Raw genomic sequence first — 19133 nt, forward strand, 5'->3', positions numbered from 1 at the left:
CCGGCTCCTCCCCCTCCAGGGAGGCAAGGACGGCCCCGCCCCCGCTCTCAGGCCACGCCCCCAGGCACACCCCAGCGGACGGCTGCCGTTCTAAGAACCCAGCTTCGCCTTGGCTCCGCCCCTCTCCTGGGTGGCTAAGGACCGCCCCGCGCCCTCCGCCAAGCCACGCCCTCCCGGGAAGCTTAGACTTCAGCCCTTCAAAGGAACCTTGGGCCCCGCCTCTGTCCCGCCCTCTCTCCCAGGCCTGTCTCTTAAGGAACGACCCCACCGGCTCCCTCCCGAGCCCACGACACACAGAACGGGACAGCTGAAGAGCTGCCTGCCCCTACCTAGCCCAACCCCACTGAGCAGCTGCACGACCCCACAGACTACGCCCCATCCTGCCCTGTCCAACCTGGAATGAGTCTTCCGCCCCGCCCACATGCCAGGCCCCGCCCAGTTCTGCCCGGCCCCCTTCTGCGGGGATTGAAAACTCTGAAATTCGCAGGAAAAGAGGTGTATTGCCCTGGCTGGAGTTAAATCTGTGAGGAGCAAACATTTCTAGGGCCTAAGCCTTCACTCAAGAGTCTCATCTCCAAACAAGAGGGAGACGCCGAATTGCAATATCGTTTTTCCTGTTCGTTGGTGAGACCAGAAGTAGGATGAACACTTCAGACGTGGAGGCAATCATCGCTGTATACTTGGCACTAGGGAAGCTGAGGCAGGAGGATACCCGTAATTTTGAAGTAAGCCTGTGCTGTCTGCGAGGCTGACTCAAAAACCAAAGGGGGAGGGGCAGAGATTCATACATTAGATTTGCTGGAGGCAAGAGAGCCAGAAGCTATACAAGAGGATACACATAAGATATTTTAACAGCATATGTACCTCATTTGGGTTGCATTTTCTTACACTCGATGGGATAAGTCTCCCCCCACCCTGTCACATCTGCAACTCTGTAGAACTAGGAATGGGGTGGCATAATAGGGTCACCCCACAGCTTTAACTTAAGTCGCCTTGAAATTAAAAAGTGAGGAAGGCTTCATCAGTGAGTATCAGGTGCCTCCTTCCACTTATTCTCACAGATCCTGATAAAAATTGCAAAATCAAAGCCCTCCTCTGCTACAGCAACCCCAAAGCTACATGGTGAAATAGTTAAAGGGTGATTGTTATTTGAAATATTCTCACCAGAATAAGAGCTCTATTTTAGAGTTAAGCCTAAAAAGTGACATTACTACTTCTCTTCGCTCCTCTCAATATAGTCAGAATTCATCATCAGAAGTAAAAACACAGACTACCCTGAGAACTGTCCAGTTATTAATAAAGCTAAGAGAGACAACGATATCCGTCAAGATTGCCTTTTGCTACTGGAAGAAGTTAGGTTCATCAACTAGAGAAAACTGCACTCGCAGCATAAAGATCCTGCCAAGAAACCCCAATGGCCAAATATTTGATTTTTAAGTTAGATAACCCTGTACATGTGAATGCATGGGGTTATCGACAAATAGAAAAACAATAAGGGTTTTTGTCTATGGAGATTTCTTCTTCTCCCTCCACCCCTCCTCTCTCCCAAGCACCATGCTCAGCAATTGTAACAGGTCACCACCCAGACCCCAGGACAAGCCTTCAGGTTAAAAGACTTCAGAATTAGGGTCCACCTTCTATTCTTCTGCCTTCCCATATGCTCCTTCCCTGGGTACCAAGAGGATGTGGTAACAATAGAACGCAGACATTGAGTGGACATCCTGAAAGGATAGAATGACCTCAGCCACCCGGCATGCCACAAGAAGTACAGTCAGCCTGCAAGGATGCCGGTCAGAGGCAGCCTGAACATGTAGGGCAGAGTGCCTTTGGGCTACACCTCATAATGGTTTTACTCAGGGGAATTGCAGATCTAGAGCTCGGAAAGGTGTCAGAGCTAGCACTGTAGACTGAGGAATTACTAGCTTCTTCAGATAGTACTGAAAAGCTGTATCCCAACTGGACACACTCCTGAATGACAAGGAGGTCCAGAGAATGAAACAAAGTATCTAAGCAACTGTTTGAGTAGACACAGTTTCAGTTTTACCGGATAGCATTCTGGACATGACAATGCTGGTGGTTACACAATATCAGGGCTGTAATACCATGGAACTGCACAATTCAAAATGATTCAGAAGGTAAATCTTAAGCTATATGTGCCACCATATTAAAATATAGCACTGCTGGGCAGTGGTGGCACACACCTTTAATCCCAGCACTCAGGAGTTAGAAGCAAATGTATTTCTATGTGTTCGGAGCCAAATTTCTCTATGTAGTGAGTTCCAGAACAGTTAGGGCTGTTACAGAGAGAAACTCTGTCTCAAACAACAACAACAACAACAACAATAATAAAATATAGTATTTTACTATTTTGTTTTTCTGAGACAAAGTACAAAGCACAAGGTGGTCTTGAAATGTCAGAACCCTCCCACCTCAGCCTCCTAAGTGCTAGGATAGGATATGTGGACATGTATTCAGCTAAACTGCATCTTTCTTTCTTTTCCCATATTTCTGAAAAGCACAGAAACACTAAAGAAGTTGACTAGACCAGCTGCCAACCTTTGGAACTAGCAAACAAAGGCAGGCAGCAGGGCAGTGACATGCGACATCTCACACGGACACAAGTCATAGTACATACCGACTGCCAGGTAGCAATGAAGTACAAAGACTGCAAAGTTAAATGAACCGCTGGCGTGTCAGTAGGACAGAGCAGCAAAATACCAACAGGATCGCCATGATTCTACCAGGCAAAGAGAAAAGCCGGTTCCATAGGGGGTTTGATCTTATTTCCTAAATGTGCAAGGGATTTATTATTTATTCACTTTTATTTATCTGAGACACTCTCCTTATGTACCCCTGGCTGGCTGGAACTGACTGCATAGACCAAGACACCCTTGAACTTGTTGCGATCCCTCTGCCTCCTGAGTGCTACCATCACCCCTTGCAAGGATGTGTGCTACCTAAATAAATGACGACCAGCTTGACAGAAGCCATCAATGTAGATGAGTTGGGAGAACGAAGATTGTTCGGTGGGTAAAGTGCTTGCCATGTACGCATGAAGGACTGAATTAAGTCTCCTACCCTGCACACTGGTGTCTGCAGTCCCTGAGTTTGCGGGGCGTTTAGGAGCTGGGTGGGAGATAGACAGATCTCTGAGGTTACTGGTCAACCAATCTCGACAGTCAGTGAGCTCCAGACTCATTGAAGAAACCCTGTCCCAAAAAGGGGGGAGGAGGAGTGGAGGGAAGACGTGGAAGAGGAAGAGGAAGAGGAGGAGGAGGAGGAAGAGGAGGAAGAAGAGGAGACAAAAAAGGCACATAGGCTTCCATGTGTGCACACATGGACAATGCACATGCTACTGAGGGATCCAGTCACACAGACCCATGTACACACATGGACAATGCACATGCTACTGAGGGATCCAGTCACACAGACCCGTGTGCACACATGGACAGTGCACATGCTACTGAGGGATCCAGTCACACAGACCAGTGTGCACACATGGACGTGGACAATGCACATGCTACTGAGGGATCCAGTCGCACAGACCCATGTACACACATGGACGTGGACAGTGCACATGCTACTGAGGGATCCAGTCACACAGGCCCATGTTAGTACCATACATGGACGTGGACAATGCACATGCTACTGATGGGATCCATCTTTGGAGATGATCTCCACAGATTTAAAGGGTGAGATGATTTTCACACATGAAAATCATGCAGCTTGGAATCAGTAAAGACAAGAGGGGGCCCAGGCCCGACTTCGTCCTGCAAGCTCCTGCCAAGCAGGAGAGAGAAAGGCTAATGGGGATCCTGGAAATCCTTATTTAATTTTTTTAATTTATTTATTTATTAAAGATTTCTGCCTCCTCCCCGCCACCGCCTCCCATTTCCCTCCCCCTCCCCCGATCAAGTCCCCCTCCCTCATCAGCTTGAAGAGCAATCAGGGTTCCCTGACCTGTGGGAAGTCCAAGGACCACCCACCTCCATCCAGGTCTAGTAAGGTGAGCATTCAAACTGCCTAGGCTCCCCCAAAGCCAGTACGTGCAGTAGGATCAAAAACCCATTGCCATTGTTCTTGAGTTCTCAGTAGTCCTCATTGTCCACTATGTTCAGCAAGTCCGGTTTTATCCCATGCTTTTTCAGATCCAGGCCAGCTGGCCTTAGTGGGTTCCCGATAGAACATCCCCATTGTCTCAGTGTGTGGGTGCACCCCTCGCGGTCCTGAGTTCCTTGCTTGTGCTCTCTCTCCTTCTGCTCCTGGGAAATCCTTATTTTAATAACCAATGAAAGTAACTAAAGCTGCTAGTTTTCTGCTTACATCCCAAGGAAGGAAGAGAAATGATAAGCAAGTAGGCGAGTGATAGATAGGCCCTCCCTGTGATGTCAGGGGACAGGAGACACCATTTAAGGCAGTCAGCGATGAAGGTGAGTGGCTGACGTGCTCCATTCTGAGATGAGCCTTTAATTAGAGACCTGAAGAAAATGAAGGAAACAGAGGTGACACAGCTTCGTGCATAAGAAAGGGACTCAGAGACCCCTATAGATGACACTTCTTCATGTTTGCAATGGTCGTGTCACCGCTTCCTCCCCGACAAGTCACGTCTGCTTTCTTTCCAAATCTGTTCCTTTCTTGTCACATAATCACTTAGTCAGATTTCTACTATTATGATAAAACACCATGATCAAAAGCAACTTGGGGAGGAAATGGTTTATTTTGCTTACAGTTCCACATCACAGACTGTCACAAAGGAAGTCAAGAATTCAAGGCAGGAACCTGGAGACCACAGAGGAATATTGTTTTATGACTGGCTCTCCAAGGATGAGAAAAGGGCAAGAAAGAAAAGCACGAGAAGGGGGTTATGGTAAAGGAGAAGAAAGGAGGAAGAGAAAGGGAGGGAAAGACTGGAAGAGAAGGCAGGAATGAAAGGGATAAATTAGGAAGGAAAGACAAGAGTGCAGGAGGGAGGAAGGCAGGGAGGGAAAGAGGCAGAATAAAGGAAGGGGAAAGAAAGAAGCGAGGGAAGAGAGATAAATGAGAAGGAATGGAGACGGCCATGAAAGAACTAGGGAAAATGGAGAGGAAGGGAGAAGGGGAAAGGAGAAGAAAGAGGGGAGTTAGAGAGATTGGAAAGGGGAGAAGGAAGGAGAGGATGGGAAAGGGGGTGAAAAGGGAGAGGGAAAAGTGGAATAAGGAAATGAGGAAAAGGAAAAGGAAGGGGAGGAAGGGAGGGAGGGAGAAGTTGAGGAAAGAAGGAAGAAAAACAAGTGGAAATGGGGGGTTAGAAAGAAAGAAGGGGTCCCTAAGAAATGGCTTTTGTGGTACCAAAAGATGCCATGCAAGCTTCCAAAGAGGAAACAACCAACAACCCTACTCCGCTGCAACGCCTATGAACCACACTGATGACCATCAGCAGTGCTGCAGTGGTGGCATGCACACCTTGGCACATACCAACAGCTCTCTATTTGGACATAAGGCTGCTCCACAAGATGGGTACCATACCTGGTTCTGGAAACCTAGTTAACTATTCGGTGCTAGCGGAGTCATGGTTACTGAGGTGACTCTATGACCACTAATTTACTAATCCAACACAATCCCTAACAACAACCTAAATATTTGTCTGTCTACCCACGGATCAGTGTAGTCTTCGCCTCTCATCAAGGAAACTTCTCAGACAGAGATTATTCCAGAAAACCACAACAATCAATATGCAGAGATATGGAACCTAGTCCCAGCGGATACATTTACAAAACACTCCCGCAGCCAAGGCTCAGGGAACATCACCATGTGAAAGAGGGCAGCAGAAGGATTGTAAGAGTTGGCTTACACACAAAGACTTGGCTGTGAGATTGTGTCTCCTAGGAACTCCAGAAGCCCCAGCCGCAAAGCCTCACCAACGTGACCACCCAAATGTGAGAGGGACAAGAATGACCCCAAAAAACATACCAAACTGCTCAGGGGAAAGCCCAGGGGCCTCAGTCCTGCACAAAGAACTACAGGAAACTGAGAAAAGCTAGGGGTGGGGATGCTATCTGCCCCAGAGAGGATGACACCAATAGGTTGTCCAGTGTCAAGCAGTCAGCCCTGAAAACATGCATACAAGTAGCATTATGTGAACTCAACAGATTATATTTAGGAATATACATGTATGTACATATACATGTGTGCATGTAATAACACTGAAAAACGAGACCATGAAGCTGAAGGAGAGTGGGGAGGGGTACATGGAAGAGTGTGGAGGAAGTAAAGGGAAGGGGAAATGTTGTAATTACAATATCAACAATAAAATTTAAATAGAAGAAATAGGGGGGAATTAGGTGGAAGATGTGGAAGAAGCAATAGGGAACAAAAAGGGGATGAAAGAAGAGATGAAAAGAGAAATATGGGAAGGAAGAGGGAAGGGAGAGTGAGCGAGAAGGGAAAGTAAAGGGGGGTGAAGGAAAATGGGGTGGTAGGGAATGAAATGGGAGAAGGAAGTTGGGGAAGTGGGAGGAAGAAGAGTGGGGAAAGGGAAGGGAGAGAGAATATGGGGAAATGGAAAGAGGAAGGAAATAAATGAGAGGAAAGAAAGGTGGGAAGTGGGGAGGAAAGAAGGAAGAGAAAAAAGTGAAAAGAAATAGAACGGGTGGAGGGATGTAGGGAAAGGCATTGAAAAGGAGTGAAAGAGGAGAAAGGGAAGAAAGTGGGGAAGGAAAAGGGGAAATCACAGGGAGGGAGAAAGGGAGAGATGGAAGGAGGAAGAGAGAGAGGGAGGAAGAAAGGAAGGAATGGGGAATGAAAGGGAAAGGGAAGGGGAAGGAGGAGGAAAAGGAAAGGGGAGAAAGGAAGGAAAGGAAAAGGAAGAAAGAAGGGAGGGAATGGAGGGAAAGAAATGTATAAGAAGGAAGGGAAGTAAGAGAGGAGTAAGGAATGGATGGAAAGAGATAGAGAGACTCAAAGTCAAGGAAAGGAGAGGAGAAAAACAGATGAAGAGAGAGGGAGGAAGGCGGGGAAGTGAGAGGTGCAGGTGGGAGAGTGCAGAGAAAGGGAAAAGGAAGTGAAGGAAGAAAAAAGAGGGAGCATGGAGGTCAAATGTGAGAATTAAAAAAGATATCAATGGAGAAAGGGAGGGGGATAAAGGGAGGAAGGGCAAAGGGAGACAGAAAAAGGAAAGAAAGGATGGAAGTTAGGGGAAATGAAGAAAGGACATGAGAGAGAGTGAAGAAGGGGAAGGTGGAAAGGGAAGGCAGGGAGGAGAGAGGGAGGGGGAGGGGGCTGTGTATGAGAGAGTGTAAATGGGAAGAAAGGAAGGTAAAAAGGAGGGAAATGGATGGGGAAGAAAAGAGGCAGAGACAGGGGAGGGAAGGGGATGTGAGAAATGGGGAAGGGGTGAAAAGAAATGTAGGGGAAAGAGAAGGAAGGGGAAAGTAAAAGGGAAGGGGTAGAAAAGAGGAAAGGAAGAAGTGGGGAAAGGTAGGAGAGAGGAAAAGGAAGAAGAAGAAGAAGAAGAAGAAGAAGAAGAAGAAGAAGAAGAAGAAGAAGAAGAAGAAGGGAAAGAAAAGATAGGGCAAAAGGGAGACAGAAAAAAGAGAGGGATGGAAAAGGGAAGGGGTAGAAAAGAGGAAAGACGAAAGGAAGAAGTGGGGAAAGGTAGGAGAGAGGAAAAGGAAGAAGGGTAAGGGAAGGAAAAGATGTGGGCCAAAGGGAAACAGGAAAAAGAGGGATGGCAAAAGGAATGAGGAAAAACAGGAATGGAGGAAGAAAGTGAGGGATAGAAAAAGAGAGGGGAGAGGAGAAGAAGGGAAAGGAGAAGATAAGGGAAGAGGGAGTGAGGCAGAGAAAGGAAGGGAAGATTGAGAGAGGTGGGTAGAGAAAATAAGGAAGGATAAATGGGAGGGAGAAAAGGAAAACGGAAGGACAGAAAGGAAAAGAAAGACTAAGGAGGTAAAGAATGTGGTAGAAGGAGGGAAACGGGAGAGAACAGAAGAAAGTGGGAAAGGGATTGTCATGGCAACTGAGAAGGGGCTGGTCGGAAGGCTGGTGAAGGTAGAATGACAGGTATGGGGAGAAGAGTGTCCTGGTCAATTTTTTTTTTGTCTCAAGCCAGGATCATATAGGGAACAGGAACTTCGACTGAGAAAATGCCTCCCTCAGACTGGCCATTAGGGAAATCTGCAGGGCTGAGGGAAGGACTAGGAGGGAGGGAAAAGGGGAGAGAGGGAAGGAACAAGGAAGAACAAAATGCCCAGAAAACAAAGAAACATGAATATATGTACATATATCTTCTGTTTGGAATAAAGAGAAGAGCGTGTCCCAGGGATGCAGTGTTGAGGGTTTATGAGTCGCGTCTCACAGCCTGTCTTACCGGTAGAGAACCATCAGCTCTCTCCTCACCGGTTAGACAGAGACACACATGGAACTAATTGTTGTTCCTCAGGTTAATGAGTCAGCACAAGGCTATTACCTTGAAAATAAAGTGAGGATGTGCTGGAAGATGATTCGGGGTCGGGGGTAAAGACTTGCAGTTCAAGCCTGATGACAGGAGATGGATCCCCGATGAACATGTACAAGGTGGACAGAACCAACGCTGCAGTCCACACACGTTCCGGGACATACACTCCCCACATTGGGTTTTTCTGTGTAACAGGCCTGGCCGTCCTGGAACTCACTCTGTAGAACCAGGCTGGCCCCAAACACATAGCAATCTGCCTGAGGCTGGGCCCAGGGGAAGCTTTGGGGATCCAAGTCACACACGGTGTCTTGAACTCACTTTCCTATGTCCATTCTGGGTGAAGGTCCTCCTTGTACGAGCGCCAGCCTAATGAGAGCCAAACTAGCAAGTGAAGATTTTTCTCTCATGCCTGGTAGCTGTGGGAAGGCCACCCCTCAGCCCTGTCAGCACCAGAGACTTAGTGTTATGTTAAGTCAGTCTCTCTTTTTGTCCTAAAATAGCCAATATCAGCTAGGGAGGATGGTTCACACATGTAACCCCAGCACTTGAAAGGCTGAGGCAGGAGGATTGTGGTGAATTTGACATTACTCTGGGTTACACGGTACCAGGCTGCTCAGGGCTGCATAACCATAAAGTGGTTAAAAGGAAAAAGAAAAGAAAGGAACAGAACAAGGGGTTAGCAGGGTTCCAATTTACCCAAATTCAATGTATGGAGCAGCAAAGTCTGAGGAAAACAGAAATTTTCCCAGCAGGCTTCTGTTTCTTCTGATTGGCCAGAACTGGGTCACATGATCACCATAGCTGCAAGGCCAGCTGAGGAGGCCACTGATGGCTTTTCAAGCCTGTGTAGTAGTCAGAAGTGAAGGGGAATGCTAGCTGAATCATCCATCTGTGTCATCTGCAATGCTGCTGTGGCTGGAAACCCAGGGAAGGTACTTTCAGAGTGTCTGCAAGAGTATCAGGGAGCGGGAGCTAGAACACCGGCAGAGCTGCCTACTAACGTTAACCACACTTTCGAAGACGTCAGGGAGGAGGACTTATCATGCAGGTGACTTCTGTTCACCTTGGAGCGGGACCTTGGCAGATTATGTTTTTAAAATGTTTCCTCTGGAATGACAATTCAATTCTCTGACTAAAGCAAATCCAGCCAAAGTCATGAATTCCACCCTCCTCCCCACCCCCATCTTCTTCAAAGGTCATCTCTCCTCACTCCTGGAAGGAGGCAGCTGTCTCACAGGCCAGGGCTGGAGAGCTGAGAAAGGAAGGATAATGCTGCCCCTGCCTGGCCAAGATACATCATGTTAAGACAGATCCTAGAGATAAACACCAAGGGTAAAGTAACAGAAAATACCCACAGTGATTGGGTATTTCTGATGTGCATGTCCTCTGTGACAAGAACCAAACACAGTGAGGAACCTACTGGAAAAAGCACTAAGATGATGCTGGTGATGTTGGAAACATGTCTTACCCGAGGGCAAGGGCAAAGGAATGACTTCTCCATAAAAGGAGATTATGATAGCTACTCATTCATTCAACTTAATTAGCCTCGTTATATAACCTATGTTTAAAGTATATAAAATTGAGATGACAAGCATACTAGAATCCTAGCACAAATTTGTTGCACAGAATATCAAATTTTCTGCCCACTTCAAGTTTCTTTATGGAAAAGTAAGTTTCATATCCACTACAAATCTCTGCATGGAAAATTTCTCTAGGCCAAACCAACTACTTAACTGAGGAATTCTTCAAACTGATGTGTATTCCTGTACACTATTAGTTTTTGTTTTTTAAGTGTGCGTTACTTGACAAAACACCAGCCAAAGGTGACTTAAAGAAGGGAGGGTTTGTTTGGGTTCACAGTTTGAGGTTCTAGTCCGTCACAGGGGGGAGGGCATGGTGGGAGCCGGTCACATTACATTCACCATCAGGAAGCAGAGACAAATGAATGCTGGTTTTTGACTTGCTCCTGCCATTCCCCTTTTCATCCAGTCCAGAACTCCAGTCCATGGAAACGCGCCACCCACAGGCATGGTGGGTCTCCACTCCTCAGTCAAACATCTCTGGAAACACCTCCACAGACACACCCTTGTCTCATAGGTGGTTCCAAGTCCTCTGAAGTTGGCAATGAAGGCTAGTCCTCAAACACAGTGCCTGCCTCTTTTGGAGGAAGAATTTCACATGTATTTGTTCCTGCAGGACAGCTTGCGTGTACTAGGTTGTATGTATACAAGTGTGCGTGTACTTTGGTGTATGGAAGCAATTGTCACGGTTATTTTAGCACACCACAAATCTTTGGGACTCTATTGTGGACTGTTAACACTTAGAAGCATACTCAGGACCAACAGCCGGACTTTAGACCATCAGCATCATATGCAATTGGTCTACATGGGAGAGAAGAGGCCACATGTGTGTCCCTACTAGTCCTTGCCATGGACTGCAGGCAGCATCCAGACATGTGACAAGACAGGGCCAGGGGCCACCCGGTAACACTAGTGATATTTCATCTTGGTTAGTGTGAAGCTGTGCATCTGACGCCTCAGCCTTCTTCTTTCCCTCGGATTCTAAACTTCTTTTTGACCACTCTCCATTAGAGCTCTCCCTCAGACTTCTGCTCCTCAAAGAACCAAGAAGGCTCTCTTCCCTCTGCTGGCCTGCGGCATCCCCACACCTTCCCTCTGCCTCCCACAGCCCTACCACTCCCCATCTGTGCACACACAGCACGGTCAGCATCTCTTTTCTCTCCGCAGCACTTTCTGGATGAATACTCAGATAAAAATGTCCACTCGGACAAACACGTTTGGGTCCAGCACATGACTTAAATCCAACACCCACACATGGCTGAGAACTGCAGGTGGTGGCAGTTGGGTTCCTTAGGAAGATGTGACTTCAGAGAAAAGCCGGTGTGGATTATCACACAGAACCAGAGTCAGCAAGCTGAGAGGGGGCAAGTGACAAGGCCTGATGTGCCACAGAGCCTGAGTCTGCTTGCAGCTGCCACCACAGGCCACAGACACAATGGACTGAACTATGCACTCCTCACAGCACTGAGGACTGGAAGTTCAAGGTCAAAGTGCAGGTAAGATAGGTCTCATCCCCATCTTAGCCACACGGCCTCTTTGCTGTGTGTCTCTGTGGTCTCTGTTACAAGGGTTCCTATCATGGATCCGCACCCTGAGGAACTCATCTAACCCTAATTGTCCTCCTCGGATACCTTACCTTTGAATACTATTAAGGCTTGTTGTAGGAGGTGCTTGTTTGTTCCTGCTGCTCAGCCTCAAAATAACCGCACAGAAACTGTATTAATTAAATCACTGTTTGGCCCATTAGCTCTAGCTTCTTATTGGCTAGCTCTTACATCTTAATTTAACCCATTTCTATTAATCTGTGTATCACCATGTGGCTGTGGCTTACTGGCAAGGTTCCATCCGGTGTCTGTCTCTGGCAGGGCTACATGGCTTCTCCATGACTCTGCCTACATATATATATATATATATATATATATATATATATATATATACATATATATATATATATCTGGCTATATATAGCCTGGCTATATTCTGTTAAGCCATTGGCCGAAAGCAGCTTCTTTATTCACTAACCAATAAAAGCAACACATAGACAGAAGGACTTCCCACACCAAAGGCTGCCAGGTATTAGGAAAAGCTTAGTTACCTGGGACACCGCACACATGCACACATCTGTATCAAACCACATGCTTGACTTGAATAATGGAAATAAGTGATTCCTCTTAGCAACCTCTTGATAACTCCCATTTCTACTCAAACATGCTTCTGGGTATATGTGTGATTGGGAGACATGGGGTAGCTCTGACCTAAACTGGTTTGAGAATACATGCTCAGGAAGGCAGCTATGTTTTCTGAATAAATTTAAAAAAAAAAATCCTCTGTTTGCCATCCTATGCCTAAAAGGGGTGTTCATTTAATTAAAACCAGATGAACCATGGGAAGGGACATGCACAGAAAAAAAAGTTATGAAACCTAAACCTGTCAATTTAAACAGAGAATCACCAGAGCTATACTCCTAGAAGTCAGCTCATCTTTGTCTTGGATCCCATAAATGGGATTCTCAATAATGTTCAAGGCCCTTGAGTATTCTCTCACTCAGGAGGTTCGATGCCTTGCTTGGCAAATTTCCCTTTGCTCTTAATAAAACTTCTTGCTGCCTTCCTCTCTGTCTCTGTGTCTCCCCGTCTCTGTCTGTCTCTCTGTCTTTATCTTTCTGTCTCTGTGTCTATCTCTCTGTGTGTCTCTCTCCTCTCTCTCTCTCTCTCTCTCTCTCTCTCTCTCTCTCTGTGTGTGTGTGTGTGTGTGTGTGTGTGTGTGTGTGTGTGTGTGTGTGTTTCAATTCTCTAAACAAAGCACCAAGAATCGGGAAACATGGAGTCCAGCCAGTGACCTCCAATAACACCATTACCTTGAAGCCTGAAACACATAAATCTTAAAGAGACACCAGCATTGAGGCAGTTCACAGCACCAGAAATGCTCAGTAAACATGGCTGAAGAACTAGCTGAATTACTGTCCAATGCTGCCCGTGTGCTTGCTGTACCTCCTCACCCAGCATGCTGGGGGATCTGTGTCGGGATCCTTCCCCACTTGAGGCCCCTGGTAGAGGCCAAACTGGTAGAGTTTTGTGGATTACTGAGTAACAAGAGATGACTGTGAAAACAGTCCACCAAGTGAGAAATCCAGTTATGGATGACCGCGTACTATCTGTTGCATCTGTTTACATGTCCAGAATTGGTCCTTAGAAACCCAGAGCAGAGGAGTGGTTGCCATGGCGAGTGGGAATGCTATGCGGATGCTCATGAGTTTGGGGGTCCTTTGCAGGGTGGTGCACATATTCCAGAGTCAGAGGCTGGCAATAGTTTTTGCATTGTTGTAAACAGTATAAAATATATTTATTAAAATGACATGTTTCATAGTGTGAAGTAACATCTGGAAAAAAAATAAAGCCCTTAACTGCTGTGAAACCAAAGGCTGCCCCCCAGGCTACCATGTGCAGAATCTCTTGGAGCAAAACTTTCTAACTTAGCTACACTGGCTTTTCTGGGGAGCTCAATGATCGTTGGTGTTCTTGGATTTTTGTTTGTTTGTTTATTTTTGTGTTTAGGTGTTGTTTGTTTAGGGTTGTCTTCTGTTAGCTGTTCTTCAATACCCTTAGTCCACTATCAGAATAGTCGAACACAAGCATCTGCTCTCTCATGCACACAAAGCCAGCTACAACAAACCCACCCCATCAGCACATTGGGTCCTCCCCAGTGTCTTCCCCTCCTTGCTCTATGCTGGGCCCCAGGACAGCTAGTTCTCCGGTTTTCCTACATGGCCTTTGCATACATCCCTCCCTCCCTCTCTGTCATTTCTTCCAATTCAATGCAAGTATCCTTGCTGGGGATGCCTGATGCTTCGGGAGATGTCACCGAGATATCTCTCTCTCTCTCTCTCTCTCTCTCTCTCTCTCTCTCTCTCCTGTTTGGACTATATTTTCTCCCTAGGTGGGATCTGTCTCTCAGGCACACGCGTCAGCAGCTTGGCAGCCCCAGAGGACCTAGGCAGAATTCATCTGGCAGGCCACACTCACTCCCCAGAAAGCCAGAAAAGGGGGCGGGACTTCCCTTGTCCTTGCGCTCACGGAGACATAGTTAAGGTTTATTTTTAGTGTCATTAAACATGCCTTGGGAAATGAGGTCATGCTTCTGAGTTAGCATTCCTGCCTTTTCTACTTCCAAAGAGGGGCATTATGTATTCCCTGGAGTGCTGTGAAGTCATCTGAAAATAGGATGGTACAGGTTTTACACGAGGCTCCTGACTATGCCATTAATTTTAATGAGAGCTAGGTGTTTGGATGCCAAAAACCCTGAGTGAGTTTGTCAAAGGTAGCTCTGCCAAAGTAATGCTAACTGGTGAGGGCCTTGTGTACATATGCACAGCAATCAGGTCATACCAGGGCACTTTGCATGAGAAAGGAGAGCCGTGACTCAAGCCTCCAGACTTTGGGAGGTGACATATCTTGAGCTGTACTGGCCTGGGAGTGTTAAGCCCACATGCAGTATTTGAATTTATGATAGATGCTGATTAAACATCCCCTCCTATGATTTTTTTTTTTTTTTTGATTTTTCAAGACAGGGGTTCTCCGTAGCTTTTTGGTTCCTGTCCTGGAACTAGCTCTTGTAGACCAGGCTGGCCTCGAACTCACAGAGATCCGCCTGCCTCTGCCTCCTGAGTGCAGGAATTAAAGGCGTGCGCCACCACTGCCCAGCCCCTCCTATGATTTTTATAGGAAACATAGGGTCGTAGTGAGCTGGCCACACAGGAATGGGATGAGCTGGCTATAGCAGGAAGGTGTTCAAATGAGCAATGTATCATAAGAGAGTCTCAACCCAATGTGCCAACATAGAAAAGTCTTTCCATCACGAAACTGGGGAAACTGAAAACAAGGCAGAAAGGAATGTGAGTCAAGCATCCCTCAGCTACCTACCCTCCAGCTACCCTTTCTCTAGAGGTCGCCATACTGCATGCTCACACTGTTTCCTACTTAGCAAGGCGGTTGCTAGTTCCATGCTTTCCTCTCTCTCTGTGCCTCTTCCTTCCCCTTCTCTTTGACTGAATCATTGACCAGCTAATGCTAATTCAAGGCAGGTAAGAGGGTCTTGAGGGCCTTACACCCTTCATCTCAGCTGAGCTGCTTTCTTTCCCACCCCCACCCTCCCTCCCCAGTTGTGTTGAGTTCAGTAAATAGAAGAACCTCTGTGCATTATACACACTGGCCCTCCGCTGGGTGCTGGGAAATCCAAAGTGGTGGTGATCCCAGCACCATCTCTGCTTGTGACTTGGATACAGTCAAATACAATGAACAGAATCGCCACCCAAAGGCAAGTGCTGATGTCAAGGAGACCGACGTAAATCAGCATCGATCATTCAATGTGCAGAGGGTGTCTGCCACTATTGGGGCTGTCCTGGGCCAATAGCAGCTATCCTGAAGGTTGTTTTGTAACTGAAATGAAATCTTTTTTGTCTTTTCTTTTCCTCCCTCGTTGTCATTCTTCCTAAGCACACTGCAGAGTCATATCTGTGTGTCATGTTGTGTCATTGGTTCTGATCATGAGTGTTCTCGTCAAAACCAGACTTCAGTCCTCATTGTCCCTCCTGCTCAGGGGCTAAGGATCTCTTCAGAGTAGCTCTGGCTTTGTGTGTGTGTGTGTATGTGTCTGTGTGTGCATGTGTGTGTCTGTGTACATGCGTGCACACACGTGCGCAGGCTCATGTATGCACATATGCATTTACAAACAGAAATGACCTTCTTCTCACTTCTTTGATGTGAGAAGATGGAGTGACTGTCAGCAACACTGGGCATCCTCAGTGGCCATGGCAGTACCCTTCAATCGCTGCACAGGGGAAGACAAAAGTCACTTCTCTCAAAAATGTTTGTACTTTAACAGGAGATTTTAATTTCTACCACCACGTGGAACTTGGGGTTCATACTTCAGAAGGCTTTCCGCCCACTTGCTTCTGAAATCACACTGTAGAGGTGTTCATTTTTCAGCAGCAGCTTAAGTAAGAAACTGAAAACTGTAAACACCTTATCAAGCTACCACACAACAATGTATTCACATCTTACAGATGATAGAGGAGAAATTCTTAAATTTGGGGTTCAGTTAAGGGAAAGCATGGCAATAATCAGAACAGTTCTCAATTTTAATCAATGATCATGTAATACATTCCAAACCCTCTACATCCACACTGTCATATTTAGTTCCCAGAAAACCCTGCACACTGTGGTATATTACAGTCATAGCTAAGACTCGACACCCAGTGTGAATGAGAGCTTATCTAAGCTTCCTTACACACGCGAGTGAGAGAAAACATGGAGCCAGGGGTCATCCAGTCTCTCCTGTGTTGTGCGGCTTTCTACTTAGAAGCGATTGGTTCCACCTCGCTTAGGTTGCTGGAGACCACAGCCAGCATTCTCTGGGGAGAGCAGCATCCTCCATGCTCTCCTAAGGACTAAAGGCAATTTAAAGTCCCAAGAACACAGCACTGTCAGAGTCCAGCTGGATGTAAATAGCATGAAGCTCTCACACATGCCATAGAAAGAAAACATGTCTACACAAGATCTCCTGAGTAAACTGGGAGCGTGGTAGTCACGGGAGAGGGTAGAAGGGGAGAGGAGAGGAAGGGAGGGGAGGGAGAAAAGTGTATAGCTCAATAAAAACAAAATATTTTTTAAAAAAAAATAAAGAAAACATGTCTACAGTTTACAACTTATAAGAATACTTGGGACCAGAAGTGTTTGAGATCTGGGGTTTTCCAATTTGGGAATATTTGTGCATATATAATGAATTATTTGGGGATGTGACTTGATTCTAAACGGGAAATTCATTTGTGATTTAGATACATCTTATATTCACAGGCTAGAAGTAATTTCAATCAAATATTTCTAGCTTGCTTTCCTCTGACTATGACCTGTAATGTTTCATCCCAGACCCTAAAAAAAATTATTTTTGAGCATTTTACTCAGGATTTTATAACTTTGTGATTCTAGATGATCAATGTATACTTAATGCAGGATAAATGTACAGAGATCACAAAATAGAGACATTCAGTAAAATAATCTTACAACCATCTGCTTACCGAAAAAGATCTTCCAACCTCCTATTTCCACTCAGCTGAGCTACTAGTCTAAAAATACACTCACCTCTACTTTGCTTTGAAATAGCATATCAGAGAGAATCCCACGAGTCTAAGTTGATTAAATATTCTTTGGCCAGAAATCACTGAGAAAGAAAGGTTATTTCTAAAAGCAAAAGGTTTGGTCATCTCTTTTTTAAAATTCCTTGCTTATATTCACAATAGGGATTTTTACTGTTGGTGTAGAAGGTCCTTGCTTTTATGGCTGGGGATCAAGCAGAGGGCCTCATGGTAGACAGATCCCTGATGCTGAGCTACACCCTTGTCGCAACTACAGATTTTTCAAAATAATATACCAACGTGCGATTTACACCATTTCTAAGTATCTGGGTTTGTCAAGAAGCAGATCAAGGGTTCCTAGCCAAGGTCTTGCAGGCCCATTGCAGTAGTAATTTGGAACAATGAATGGTGGAAACCACACCCCCTGAATCACAGACCTGAGGAATAACAGGTCTGGTGAAGGAAGCGCACTTGACACCACCTTGCTCATGCAGCCAAGGGAGCTACACAGTGCGTGCATTTGCTGCTGTCTCCGAATAGTTACAGCAATTGGCAGGCATCCACTGGCGAAGACACCAGTTAGAAATGGGTTGAGGGAGTTTTATTTTTTTATTTTTCTAAGGAAAACTGGAGATGAATCCATAAAAACCAGGATTCATTATGCTCAAACAGAAGCCTCATTTCCTCCATAGTGATTTAGGAACAGTTTTCCTATAAAACCTGTTCACTTGGTCTAAGAGTTACGAACTGTATAGACCTTCTCATGGCTCTATAGAAAGTCTTGTCTTGTTCGTCTAGTAATTGGATTATTTCTATTTGTTTGGGGATTTTTGAGGGAGACTTGAGGGAGATATCTTGGTCTTGGGTGCTTGTTTGTTTGTTGCTTTGTTTTTTGGTTTTTTGGAGGGTTGTCTGTTTTTCAGAGAGAGGGTCCCCTTCTGTAGCTCAGGCTAGCCCGATACTCACTCTGTATCCCAGGTTCCCATTAACTCGCAGTAATACACCTGCCTTTGCCTCCCCAGTGCTGAGATTACAGGTGTGAGCCACAGCACATGGCTCCTACTTTTCTTATGACCTTGTCATTAAACCAAATGGCACCGAATAAATGAGATTAACTTATATTAAAGAATCACAGAGAAATCATTTTCCCCACTCCTGCGTTACTCGGATTGACTCGTGGTTTCTAAACAGGATTCCGTCCCCAGGGAGAGTCATCTGATGAATTCACCTAAAAGCCCAGTGTTTTGTGCTGGGAAATACACAAATTTTTCATTATTCTCACAGAAAAGTTATCTGTTGATTTTTCAGCGGCAGTGTTCATGGTCGCTCAGTAAGGGTTCTTGCTGCTAAGCTTGAGGATCTGAGTCTGATCCCGAGGATTCACGTGAAAGGGAAGCACAAACTCCCGGAAGCTGTCCTCTGCTCCCCCAAACCATGGCATGCACATGGCCACACATACACACAATTAAAAAGTATGCTTAATAAAGGAGTAAACACTTGGGCTGAGACTGGACTCTGTGGGTTCCCAGCACCGACAAGAGTAAAGATTCCAGCACCCTAACTGAAACGGCAGACACGATTGTGTGAGCTTCCAGCCCGCACTCAAGGGTTTGCTGTGATCTTACCCTGGCTCCACAGAGTCCAGAGTTCCTTCTCCAGCTTGCAGCTGCCCAACAGGAAATCCCCACACCCCCAGGTGACTGCCATGCAGTTTGAGAACTCACACACAGCAGCGCGTCAAGGCCCGTGTGTTCCAGGGACCTGGCCATAGAGACTAGGGCACTGTATGATGTCTAAGAGTTGCTTCAGAGTGCAGAAGCGCAGAGGCAGAGCTTCAGTGGGAGGGGAAGGTGAGGGTGACTCTTGGTAGGAGACCAGCATGTGGGCACCCCTCCATAGGAGATGAGAGTGAGGGTATTCCTCAGCAGGAGGTAAGGGTGTGGGTGACCCTCAGTAGGAGGTGAGCATCTGGGTGCCCCTTGGAGCATTT

At 46.2% G+C, this 19133-nt stretch overlaps 1 protein-coding gene across 2 annotated transcripts in view; it reads right to left on the minus strand.

Moving 5' to 3' along the window:
- Sacs (sacsin molecular chaperone) overlaps positions 1–19133 on the minus strand; it is a 139765-nt gene that overhangs the window by 99559 nt on the left and 21073 nt on the right. The window lies entirely within an intron of this gene.

The sequence above is a fragment of the Microtus oregoni genome, unplaced genomic scaffold, assembly GCF_018167655.1.
Source record: "Microtus oregoni isolate MIOR12 unplaced genomic scaffold, Mior012 000045F_ref0000178, whole genome shotgun sequence".
Lineage (NCBI taxonomy): Eukaryota > Metazoa > Chordata > Mammalia > Rodentia > Cricetidae > Microtus > Microtus oregoni.